The sequence below is a fragment of the Manis pentadactyla genome, chromosome 12, assembly GCF_030020395.1.
Source record: "Manis pentadactyla isolate mManPen7 chromosome 12, mManPen7.hap1, whole genome shotgun sequence".
Taxonomy (NCBI): domain Eukaryota; kingdom Metazoa; phylum Chordata; class Mammalia; order Pholidota; family Manidae; genus Manis; species Manis pentadactyla.
Window position 1 is genome coordinate 58599640 of NC_080030.1, and position 11830 is coordinate 58611469.

Consider the following 11830-nt stretch of genomic DNA (forward strand, 5'->3'; position numbering starts at 1 on the left):
CATCTGTCTGTCTTTGTTAGAGAAATATCTATTCAGATCTTCTGTCCATTTTTAATAGGATTGTTCATCTTTTTTGCTACTAAATCATATAAGTTCTTTAAATATTTTGGTTATTAGCCCTTAATCAGATATATTTGATTTTGAAAATATATTCTCCCATTCCATGGGTTGCCTTTTTGTTTTGTTGATAGATTCCTTCACCATGAAGAAGCTTCTCACTTTGATGTAAGAAGCTAAAATATAGACATATTTATCATTTAAAAAATTTTTGTTGCCCTTTCCTATGGAGTCAGGTCTAAAAAAATATTGCTAAGACCAATGTTAAAGAGCTTACCACCTATGTTTTTTCTAGGAGTCTTATGGCTTCAGGCTTTACATTTCAAGTCTTTAATTCACTTTGATTTAATTTTTGTATTTGGTATAAGACAGTAGCCCAGTTTTATTATTTTGCATGTGACTCCCCAGTTTTCCAACACCATTAATTAAAGAGACTGTCTCATCCCCAATGTATATTCTTGCCTCTCCTGTGAAAGATAATTGATCATATAAGTGTGTGTTTCTGGGTTCTCTATCCTAGGAAACAGTGCTCTGAAGTAATTCTCCTGCATATGTAACAAGCTTACAGTGAGAAATAATTAAGCTCTTAAAAAATAATGGCTTGCATAGCATCCTATATTTCTAGACTTGCATCAGCATTAGAACCAATCTGTGCACAAATGTTAATTTTGGGAATTATCCACATTATTACATAAACAGCAGGCAAACTAGAAGATAAGAAAGAAAATATGCTTATCCAACTGAATTATTCTAGTTGGCTGTTCACCTTAACCAAATCACCAGGATAACTGCCAAATCCATTCCCTTGGGTGGCATTCCAGTGCTCCTAATAGGACCAGAATAGCAGGAGTGGAAACCTCTACGGAACAGGGCACCTGGCAGTTTCCATGGTTGTCCATCCCACACCCCCTAACCCCCAGGCCTAGGGTGAACAGGACCCTGGGTGAGATCACCCATACTTCAGACCAAAGATCTTCTGTGGGTCTATTAGAGTTTCAGCAAGGCATATGTATTTTGAAAAAAAAAATCAATTTTATGATAATTTCATATCTGGAAAAACAAATAAAAATCTTCATTTTGAAATTTCAAATAATTTATTGTTAATTTGCTTTTCCAAGGAGGCACAGGTTTTGAAACAGTCAAATGCTGTCCAGACTTTTTCCTCCTTTCTTCTCCTTTTGAAAATTTGCCGGACAGCTGGTTCCAATAGGGAAAGAAGAGAGAAACGATGAGGGCGTTGGGTATTTGAAACATGACAATGAGAGTGCACACAGAGAGCACAGTGAGTCAGTTTGCTTATTTATTTTCCACCTTGTTTCATTGAAACTTACCCTGGACAGTATTCCCTCTTCAGGATAGCATAGGTTATCTGAGTGAAAGCAGCAGAAACTAGCAAACAAGATAAGCCAGGATTGCACATCTAATGCGGAACAAGATGGAGCATCCCTTGGTTAATAGGTACACCTGGATGAGAGTGTTCCAGAAAGCACATGTGGAAAGGCTCTAAGAACACACACGAACTCTGTATGCAATGATGTGCCATACTTCCAACGGACGCGGGGTGCCCTGGCTCCTGCTGCATCCCAGTGTTCTCCCTGTCCACCTACTCTCCTAAGGCTGTCACATCTACTCTCTCACAGCCTATAACGTTCTCCATCCCAGTGACCCTTGGGATCCTAAGTTGTCCTCCTTGGGGTTCTGTTTTCAGAAAACAGCTCTTATTTAATATCATGGTGACATAGTTGCACCGAAGTCCTCACCAGTGGTCTAATCTACCTCCAGTGCTGAGATAACAGGTCAGGAATAAATTTAATCTCATCAGACCCATCCAGTCCTCTTGGTCCCTCAATCTGTCCACCCTGCGAACTCTTGAAGTATTTTAATCTCCACTATCACCATTGCTACCACCATCGAGACCCTTATTCTCATTTTTTATGGGCATCCATCCATGTTTCAGACAGAGAGATATGGGGAGCCTACTACCTGGCTGGTACAGGGAATGTAGCAGTGTCTGGGAGAGACACAAATCCCTGCCTTCCTGGCACGTACAGTTTAGCAGGTGGACACAGGGAATGAGGAACATAAATAAATAAGACATATAGTATATTAGCAAGGGATAAGTTCTATGGGGAAAAATATGTGGGGAGGAAGAAAAGAAGTGTTAGGGAGATTTTACTTTTAATTTTAATCATGGTGGCCAAGGAACGCTTCATTGAGGAGGTGATATTTAATAAAAGGTCTGAAGGAGGTGAGGGAGGACATTTGAATCTAACAAGTGTTAGAGAAAGAGAAGCCTTTTGAACAAAGTGCACATCTTTGAGGCCAGAGCCTGCCTGGCCTGTCACAGGAATGCCCAGGAGGCTAATGGGCTGCAGCAGAGTTAGTGGGAGTAAGTCAGAGCAGACGAGGTGAAAGAGGCCAATAAGCTGAACCTTGGAGGTGAGAGACAACCCTGAGCATCCCCAAATCCCACAAATGCTGAGCACCGTGTGAAACGCTCCTTGAGGAGCTTCCTCTAGGACTTTGTATCCTTTATAGCTGAGAGCAGCCAGAGTGTACACAGATAGAGGTTCTGCCCTCTGCTTGGCACCCCAGCCAATTTAGGCAAGATCCTCATGTATTTCTTGGATTCCTCAATGGTAGCTACATTGTTAGATTTGCATCAGGAATTGTGTGTGCTCTCAGTTAAAAATTTGTGAGGATTTGTTTGCTGTTAATGTTTCAGCTAATTAATTCAAGAACAGAGGCAATATACAGGAGGATTCACAATCAGAGATGCAGGCATTTTCCAGCCTGTCCTTAAGAATACTGAGATAAGATAATGACCTACAGACCACAAGGGAGGTGATCACCAATGCCAGAGAGGATGTGATTGTCCCCATCTGTTGCCAAATGTCGGTTTAGATCAGCTCATCATCTTTCTATCCATTGAATAAATTTGTGCTTCTCAACTGGTAATACATTGATAGTTAAGACTTGTTATCTAATGAACTATTTTAAACTATCCTATATTATATTTTGTAGTATCCACATGTCATTATAATTTTTTAATTAGGAGAAGCCTTTTGAGAAAAGTTCAAGATTGAATCCAAGGATTGGGAACATCCCCCTGGGAACAGAGATTAATTGACTCTGGATTCTAACTCCACCTTACTCTTTTTAGAATCACAATGATGTTTCATACAACTTCTCTGTATTAAAAGAAATTATTTAGAGCACTTATTCTCTACCAGATATGCTTTGATAAGTACATACTAACTCTTTACAGGTACTAATGCATAAAAATATCTCTTATGGATTCTATTATTAAATCATTTTATAGATGAAAAACTGATGCATAGCAAGTTTAAGAAATTTGCACTCTTGCTATGTGTAGTAGACAAGGCACACATTTTCACTTAGTCTGCAGAGGAAGACATGGAGAATTGGTAAAACATATTCAGATCTTAAGAAGCAATAAGCAGACTGCTATCATTAGATTTGTCTATGATATTTAATCCAGTTTATTCCCTGATGGATTTCTCTGAGGGATGAGTGACACACTCCGTTCAGGAACTGGCTTTGAGTCAAGAAAGCTGCAGGAAATCTTGGCTTGTTCAGATTTTACAGGCCAGCCAATTGGCTCAATAACCATATAATGTTAGATATAGACATATTATCTCATTTTTTCCCTATCTGTGTCTAGTTTCAACCAAGAAGGTCAGAATTGTGTGCTTATGGAAAATCATGGCAATACTAAGTGAACACCGTTGACCCTGTAGGGTTCATGTGGCACTTCCCCTGTGACTTAGTTGTATCTTCCTTATTTCAGGATGAGAAATCCAGAAAGGTCTCCAAGGAATGAAATAAGTAGTATGCACACTAACAGTCTTGGCCATTCCTTTCATCAACCACAGAAGAGGAGAAGTGGTTCTGAGATTCCAGGAAAGCTTCCCAGTGGGAACACTGATGAATCCAAGGACACATTGGTTACTTTCCTTGTGATTGAGTCACTCAGGAGCACACAGGATGGTATGTCAAAATCCAAACTCCCCATAGTTTTGTATCAAGGTCCCCCACCCACTGTCTTTCTTGCTCTCTTATTTCATTGCCATCCACTTAAATCCATAGCATTTGCATAAGTGTCTCTTCATGAGTTTGTAGCATTCTAGAAAAGTTCTTATTTACTTATTTGCAATACTTATAAATCTTATTAATGCTTCTCCTTGAACATTGTCATTTCAGACATGCCATGTCACTTGAAAAGAACAATTTATATGTATGCATATGTATCATGTGTCTTTAATTTGCATATTTACATATACATATACTTAACATGCAAAATTATTTTACAAGCTATATTAATAGATGTCCGGATGCCTCAAACATTTTGAAATCTCATATTTAAAAAGAATACAATTTCTGATAAAATCACTTTTTAAGTCCTGAATTAAAGTTGGCTGATATTTCTGGTAAAATGAGAAATAATGAGATTTGAAAAATTCGAAAAAATTTTTTCTTTTTTCTAAATATTTTCAAATCAACATCCCTATTTCAAATGTAAGAAAAAATCTATTCTAAACAAATAACAAATAAATAAAATTAATATTTACTGGGCATTTGATTTGTGCCTTGAACACCTTCCTCCTGCCAGGCACCATTACCAGACAATGAGCACCAACAAGGTGATTCCTCCTTTATGGAGGTTAGAGTTTAATGAAGATGCTAATCAAGTAATCACACCAACAAATGTAATTATAAGCAAATAGACACTATGGAGGAAAGATATCCAGGGTTTACTGATAATTCAAAGCATTTCTATGGTAAATAATTTTTTATCAAGTAACTCTATTGGGATATATATAAATTGGGAAGTTTCCAACTTGTTATTCAACAACTGCATATGAATGTCTAATCAACATCTAAACCTCAATATGTCAAAACTACCCCCTGTCATCTTCCTAGCTTTTTCTGGTTTAGATGGTGACAACTTTATCCTTTCAGTCGTCTTGACTTCTCTTTCTCCTTCAATGCTTTTATCCAATCCTTCAGCATATCTGTGGCTCTACCTTCAAAGTACATGCAGAATGTGACCACTTTTCACTCTTTCCTCAGAACCCACTGAGGTCTGGATTATCAGGATACAACATTCAATCTTGCCTGGATCTGTGCAAGTACCTCCTAAATGGCCTGTCTTCTACACTTTCCCTGTTAACCATCTATTCTCAATATGGATGTTGTACAGACCCTATTAAAAGCTAAGTCATAGTATGTTATGACAGTCCTCTGCTCAAAATGTTCCAGTTTGCTCTACCTACCCATTAAACTCACAGCCCAATGGGGACCATTTCCCCTCTGATTTCATCTCCTGCCCCTCTGCTCCTCATCCCTCTACTCTACCGTCCTCATCTCCCTGCTGGTCCTTGAACTGGCCAGATATGTTTCCCCTTGGAGCCTTTGCTCCTGCTGTTCCTCCTGCCTGGAATGCTTGTCCTCAGAGATCTGCATGGCTCCCTCCCTCCCCCACCGCCTCCAAGTCATTGCCCAAAGGGCACCTTTCCAATGAGGCTCATCTTCTATTTAATATGGCAAACTGCCCAGCCCCTGCTGCCCAGCATTCCTCGTCTCCCTGCTTCTGCTGTCTTTTTTGTGTATCCCCTACTTAGCACTTGTTAACATGTATGTAATTTTATGTAAAAAATTATGTTTTTTTCTTTGTCTTTTCCAACATTAGCTAAAACTCATAAAGGTAGGAAGCTTTGCCTTTATTCACTGATGTATCCTAAGCATTTAGAACAATGTCGGACATACAGTATACATTCAATAAATATTTTTCAAATAGATGAATGGAAGTCAGTAGGTAAAGTAATGCAGTGGAAGAGTTTAGGCTTTGAGAAGGCAATTCTGAGTTCAAATACTAATTCTCCACTTTCTAGTTGGGTGAGGTTGGGTGAGCTACAACATACTCTGAAGCTTCAGAGACCCCAACTGTGAAAATATAAACAATGGTGTCATTGTAAGAGTTACACATGAAGCGCCCTGTGTGACTTAGGTTTTATAGGTGTAGTTATTGATATCATCTCAATATTTTTCTATAAAATAAAACATACAGTGCTATATTTTTTCAAACCATGTTCTATAAGTCAGAAATACAGCTTACATAATTAAAAATATTTGCTCAGTTTAACACCCTAAGTACTACTCAAAATTTGAAAGCTCTTCAATTGTATAAGTTTTTCTGGGTTTCTTTGTGAGAAACTCAGCAGTTCAGTTAGTTACTGGAAGGTGTCGGATGCTGAAAGACACGGTTGTCTAATGCCGGGATTTCTTAAGCCATAAACACCTATAGACAACAAAATGGTCCCATTAATAGTATTTAGAGTTAGAAGACTAGAGAAAACAGGCTCATTTCTTGTGGCAAATAGTGTAATATTGACAAATGACAGAGAGAAAGCAGGAATAGTTTGTTTAATTTTGCTTTATGATTTTTTTTTAGGAAGAATGGTAACACAAACATTAGTGAGAAGATATAGAAGCATAAGATATGCTACTCTGACCAGTTCATACCCACAAATTAAAGTGGTGGGCACCCAGAGACACTGCTCTTAACATTCCTTTGCCATTTCCAATTGCTGTTGAGAATCCAATTGAAATATATTTGCTGAGGAACAGAAGATGACAGTTAAGAGTGCTAGAGCTACAATTTCTAAAGTAAGTTGAACAAACCATAGTTTGATTTTAAAACACATTTAGAAAACCAGTTCAAGGGACTATGAGGAGCCAATTAATTCATGAAGTACAAATTCATTCATTCATTCAAAAGGCACTGAGTGTCTACCATGGCCAGACACTCACTAAATGTCTTTTGAATGGAGAAGAATCCCCACCCTCATGGGAAACAACACCGGGTGCTGTTTTGGTGATGAGTAAATTAAGGCAATGCTGTAGTCCAAGTGCAGCTGAATCTCCAAAGAGCATTTGACAAAGCTTTTCATGGGACACTAATAAAGTATGTGTCTTCTCAACTGATTGAATGACAGGTCCCTGACCAATGAATGGTGAACCGTGTAGGAGACTCTGCAACATGTTACAGATCAATAGCACTATAGAGAGAACCAAGGAAGTGAGTTTGGTCTCATAATGGGAGAGAAATCCTATTCGGAGAGAATAAAAGTCCCCTCCCTTGTGTGGAGGTTACCTCGCCTGGGGTATTGACTTCAGTTCCATGGGCCACAATTGAAATGAAAAGGGATATTGTTAGGCTGAGGACAATAAACAAATGCTGAGGGGGTGGGGGGGCGGGTACATGGACTGTCATGTGAGGAGCAACTGAACAGAGAAGAACCAGGGGCTTCCCCTGAGCAAAAAGAAGATTCAGGGACACATAACAGCTGCCTCCACTATCAAAAGGTGCAGCAAGGTGCAACAGAAGGCAAGGAAAGGGTGGCACATTTAGGGCCCATCTCTCAGTGAGGCACGCCTCTGGTGCATGGTCTCACTTGACCCTCATGTTTAGTTTTCAGGTACCTGACTCCTGATGGACACAAACACCTAACATCTCTCCCCAGGCACATAAGGAACGCTGAAAGGCATCGCTTCTGGAGGGCCAGTCTCATCTTCCCAGGCTCAAAATCCCTCCTTTACCGACGCCACAAAAAGCAGTAATCCCCAAGGAATTACTGCTTTTCTATTAACTTGATTCTCATTGTTTATAAAAGTCCTAAGCAGTTAAGGTTAGTGAAGATTCAGAGAAAGGGAAAAAAAAAAAAACTAAATATTTTGTCCTTTGGGGCAAATGTTTAACCAAGAGGTGAAGGTGGAGAAACCACTCCAGAGGTCACAAGGGATTTTGTAATCTGAAAGGACACATGGAGTGCAGCCTAGCTTGTCACTCGCAGCAGCCCAGTCCCATAAAACAGCGGGTGCAGAGCTGTTCACTGATTTCCTAAAATGGGACTTTGGGACTTTAGGACTTTAAAATGTGGAGTCTGCTTTGAAAATGAGAAAAATTGATACACCTGGATGGGAAAGCCAGTTGGATTTCTCAGTTCAAGCCACATTTCTGAATCAGGCTTCTATTCCTTTAAGGAACATGCTTACCTTCTAATTCATTTTGGTTCATAGAGGCCCTCCTTAATAGCAATGCTCACAAAGAAAGGAGTCCTTTCAGGGAGACCTCAGAAAATATATGAAAAGGTCCTTTGAAAGCTATCACATTTTGAAACTGACTTTCAATGAGCTGCTGCCAGCTGCAGTGATCAGTTTAAGTAGATTAAATGGCTTTCATTTTTAGTATTTAATAGTTCACTTTTTCCTACTATTCTCAAAAAACCTCAATATTCTGACCTTTCTGGTGTTTCCCTTACAGGGAATCTGACAGCATAAGAAGACGCATTCTTTTTTCCTAGTAAGGTTCCTGGCAGATTTCTGCACATCTGAAGTTCTGTGGTCAAAGGGTATAAATTTATAGGCACTAACTTAAGAACTGTTCAAGAAAGCAGACATCTAAAACGTCACCTTCATGAAACGGCCATGCTTTTTAAAATACTGTTTGGGGGATTTGGAATACAAAGAAGCACTTTTACTGAAGTAACTGCCTAGACGACTCCAAGTGGTGGGGGTCACATCCCCCAAAGCAGTGGATTCTAGTCACAAACTCCATCCAGTCTGTTCTTCCACCACCTCTCATACCAGAACCAGGTCAATCCTTAGCTCCCCCAAAGCTGCTCTTTGCTCATCTTGGCTTTTATTAAATACTTATTCTATGCCAGACATTTAAGTACACAATTGGATTTTCACAGTAACTTCTGGAAGTGGGTACTCTCTTTATTTCATTCTGCAAAGACAGATACTGAAGCTTAGAAATTCTTCATCAACAGTTGGCTGCTTGGGGTGACTCAGGCCCAGCACCCTGGTTCTTCATTTTTACACTAACATGCTTCTTGCAGCCAGGTTCCTTCCACCTAAGCTGGGTCCCTTGATGCCTGAACTGAATCTGAAGTGTTCCAATGAAAAAGCTAGGAAATTGAGTTAGTGGGAATGAGAATTCTTGTTTGAATCACTAGAAACAAAAAAAAAGAACATCTGGCAGGACTAACCGGGAGCATCAGAGCGAGGTCGGCCACTCTGGCTGGTTCCCCCACAGCCATGGCCAGAGCCTCAGCCCGGAAGCCGAATTCAAGGCTGCTGCATAAGCACTGAGGAAAGAATCTAGTGCTTTGCTGTTTTTCATTTTTGTTTGTTCAGATTTCTGGGCTTTGGAAATCCGCCAGAAAAGCCTGAGCACAGCCTTAGGAGACCTGTTGGCAGTACCCTAGGAGTTGGTAGCCAAGAGCTTCAAGCTCCTCTCCTCATCACTGAGACTTGTCTGTTGACAAAGGTATCTTTCAAACAAGATAATTCGTTTAGCAAAAAGGGAGCCATTTTGGTTTCGATTGCTCACCACTGATAACTAGGTCGAGATAAGGATTGTTCTCTCCTTTTTTTTCCCTCCGGAGACCTTAGATAGTAAAGTACTGTTGACCTTGTGCAACTGAGATCCTCCTTCCCATTGAGAGTTAGGTGGAGGCATGGGGAGGGAGGTGGGAAGAAGTAAATGTCCACTGTACACACTTTTCAACACTTGTGTTTACGCCATCGGCTGTCACTTAGTCCACAGGCATGTGGCCCTCACCTCTAGAGTCAGGAGAAAAAGCCATGACATTCCTAAGGCCAGCGATAGCCCTGAAGGGGTTCAGAACATGCCACCCCAAAATATGCTGCTTTAGCATATTTATTATTTTGAGCTGAAGGTGCTTGAGAAACAGCAGATACAGAAAGAGCTCTCTGACCTCCTTCTTTCTGCCAAAAAGCAGATCATAAAATTTCCCATGAGAAAGGTGCTCTCCCTGCAGCAGGAAGAGAAGCACATTCTTATCACCAGACACTTGTGTACAAACAGACCTACCAAAATGACCCTCATCTTCCATTCGTTTCCTCCATATATTTTCTAGTCACTGACTCGCAGTTGACTGCCTCGAGCCCAAATCCTTTCCTCCTATCACATCCCCAAAATGTATCATTCTTTGTTTAAAAAGATATATACACTCTCAGGACTAGTGGCTTCTTCTGGTTGTCATTTTCCTTTTGAAGATTCCCATGCACATATAAAAATATTAAATAAAATTTGTACACTTTTCTCTATATAATCTGTCTCCTGTCGGTTTAATTCTTAGGCCCAGCCATGAAACCTAGGAGGCTTGAAGGAAGTTATCCCTCCCCTAGAGCCTTCTTGTAATGACTGGAAAATCTTTTTCCAAAGAACTTGATGACAAAAACTAGCCAAGTAAATAAAATGCTTTTAAAAAACATTTCTCTTCTTTTTATATCCTTATGCAGTCTATTCATGATCACTGAAGAAAATTTTAAGAACGTAAACAAAAATTCGGTAAATTAAAACTATACAAAATACTACTACCCCAAAAAAATTGTCATTAATAATTTTGTGCAGATTCTTCCAAGCTTTATCCATTAAAATATAAACATATAAAAATTACCTCTATTTTAAAAAATGAGATCAAGGTCTACACACTTTTACTTAATAATATATCATGGATATTTCACATAAAAATAAAAATTTCTCTTATTTTATTGCCTTATAGATTGTAATACGTGAGCATATTTATTAATCAGTTCAATGGTCAGGTGGTTTCTTACTTTTTATATTTTCTTTAAGCAACCACACAACAGCATCATTCATACATTTCTGAGAACTTGCCAACTGTAACCTCAAAATATATTGCCAAAGCTGAAACAGGCACATTTATTAAGGTTCCTGAGTCACTGTCCTCCAGAAAGATGACATCCCACAAGTCTAACTAGCAATGAATAAAGCCCTTAGCATAGCAAATCGAAGAGCCCCAAAATAATTCTAGAATAAGGAAGGAAAGTTTCACTGCTTTGCCAGGAGGCTCACCTCTGGAGCTCTTACACTTCACTGAGGTACTGTAAATGATGGTCACTCTGCGGCCCCCTCCCAAACCTGTAAAACAAGACAGTAGCAGGGTTAGATTATTATCCCAGAAAAAGGGAAGTCCCGGGGGTCTTCTAAGAAGGTATTGCTGTAGTGTACAGTGTTGTAAAGAAAACAGAGCAACAGCCAGTATCAGGTATAAAACTCGTGTACAGCAGTTGGCAAAAGCTAATGCTAAAAACTGCTGCTTCAGAGGTGCAGGACTTACTTATTAATCTAATACACTTATTATGTGCCAGGCACTCCAAGAGCTTTATAAATCTCAAATCATTTAACAACCCTGTAATAAGGCAGGTACCATTTTATCATCATTTTTACCTGTAAGTTAAGTAACTTACTGAGTTTAGTTCTGGAGTCTGCATATCTTGCCACAAGACAATGTTGTCCATCAGGGAAAATCCCTGATCCAACTAAGAGTGTCCCCAACTGTTCCCACATATGTAGGGGACCCGTTACTCAATTTTCCAATACAGCAGGAAGCACCATTTAACTGGTATTGGCACAGCAAACACAGTAACAAAGGAAGTTTGTACACACAAAGCCACTTGATACCTAAAATAACTAAAATAATTTAAATAATAACACATTCCCTGTAACTGATTTAACCCTGGTTTCCTTTGCCATTCATTAATTTTAACTGTTTCTTTTCCTGGCAGATTCATTTTTATTCTTCAATTATAATTGGATATATATTTTCTTCAATAAATATGTTAATTATAATGTTATAATTACATTTAAAGCCTTATACTTTCCAAAGCCTGTGATATATTTCATCTCATTCAG

The 11830-nt window shown here is 39.2% G+C and overlaps 1 long non-coding RNA gene across 1 annotated transcript; it reads right to left on the reverse strand.

The window, feature by feature from the left end:
* Nucleotides 1-1156: 1156 nt before the first annotated feature.
* LOC130679941 (uncharacterized) lies at nt 1157-11461 on the reverse strand. Its single transcript, XR_008992930.1, has 3 exons — nt 11386-11461; nt 10991-11056; nt 1157-1254 (listed from the first exon to the last, which is right to left on the reverse strand). It is a non-coding gene; the product is annotated as an uncharacterized LOC130679941 (long non-coding RNA).
* Nucleotides 11462-11830: the final 369 nt, after the last annotated feature.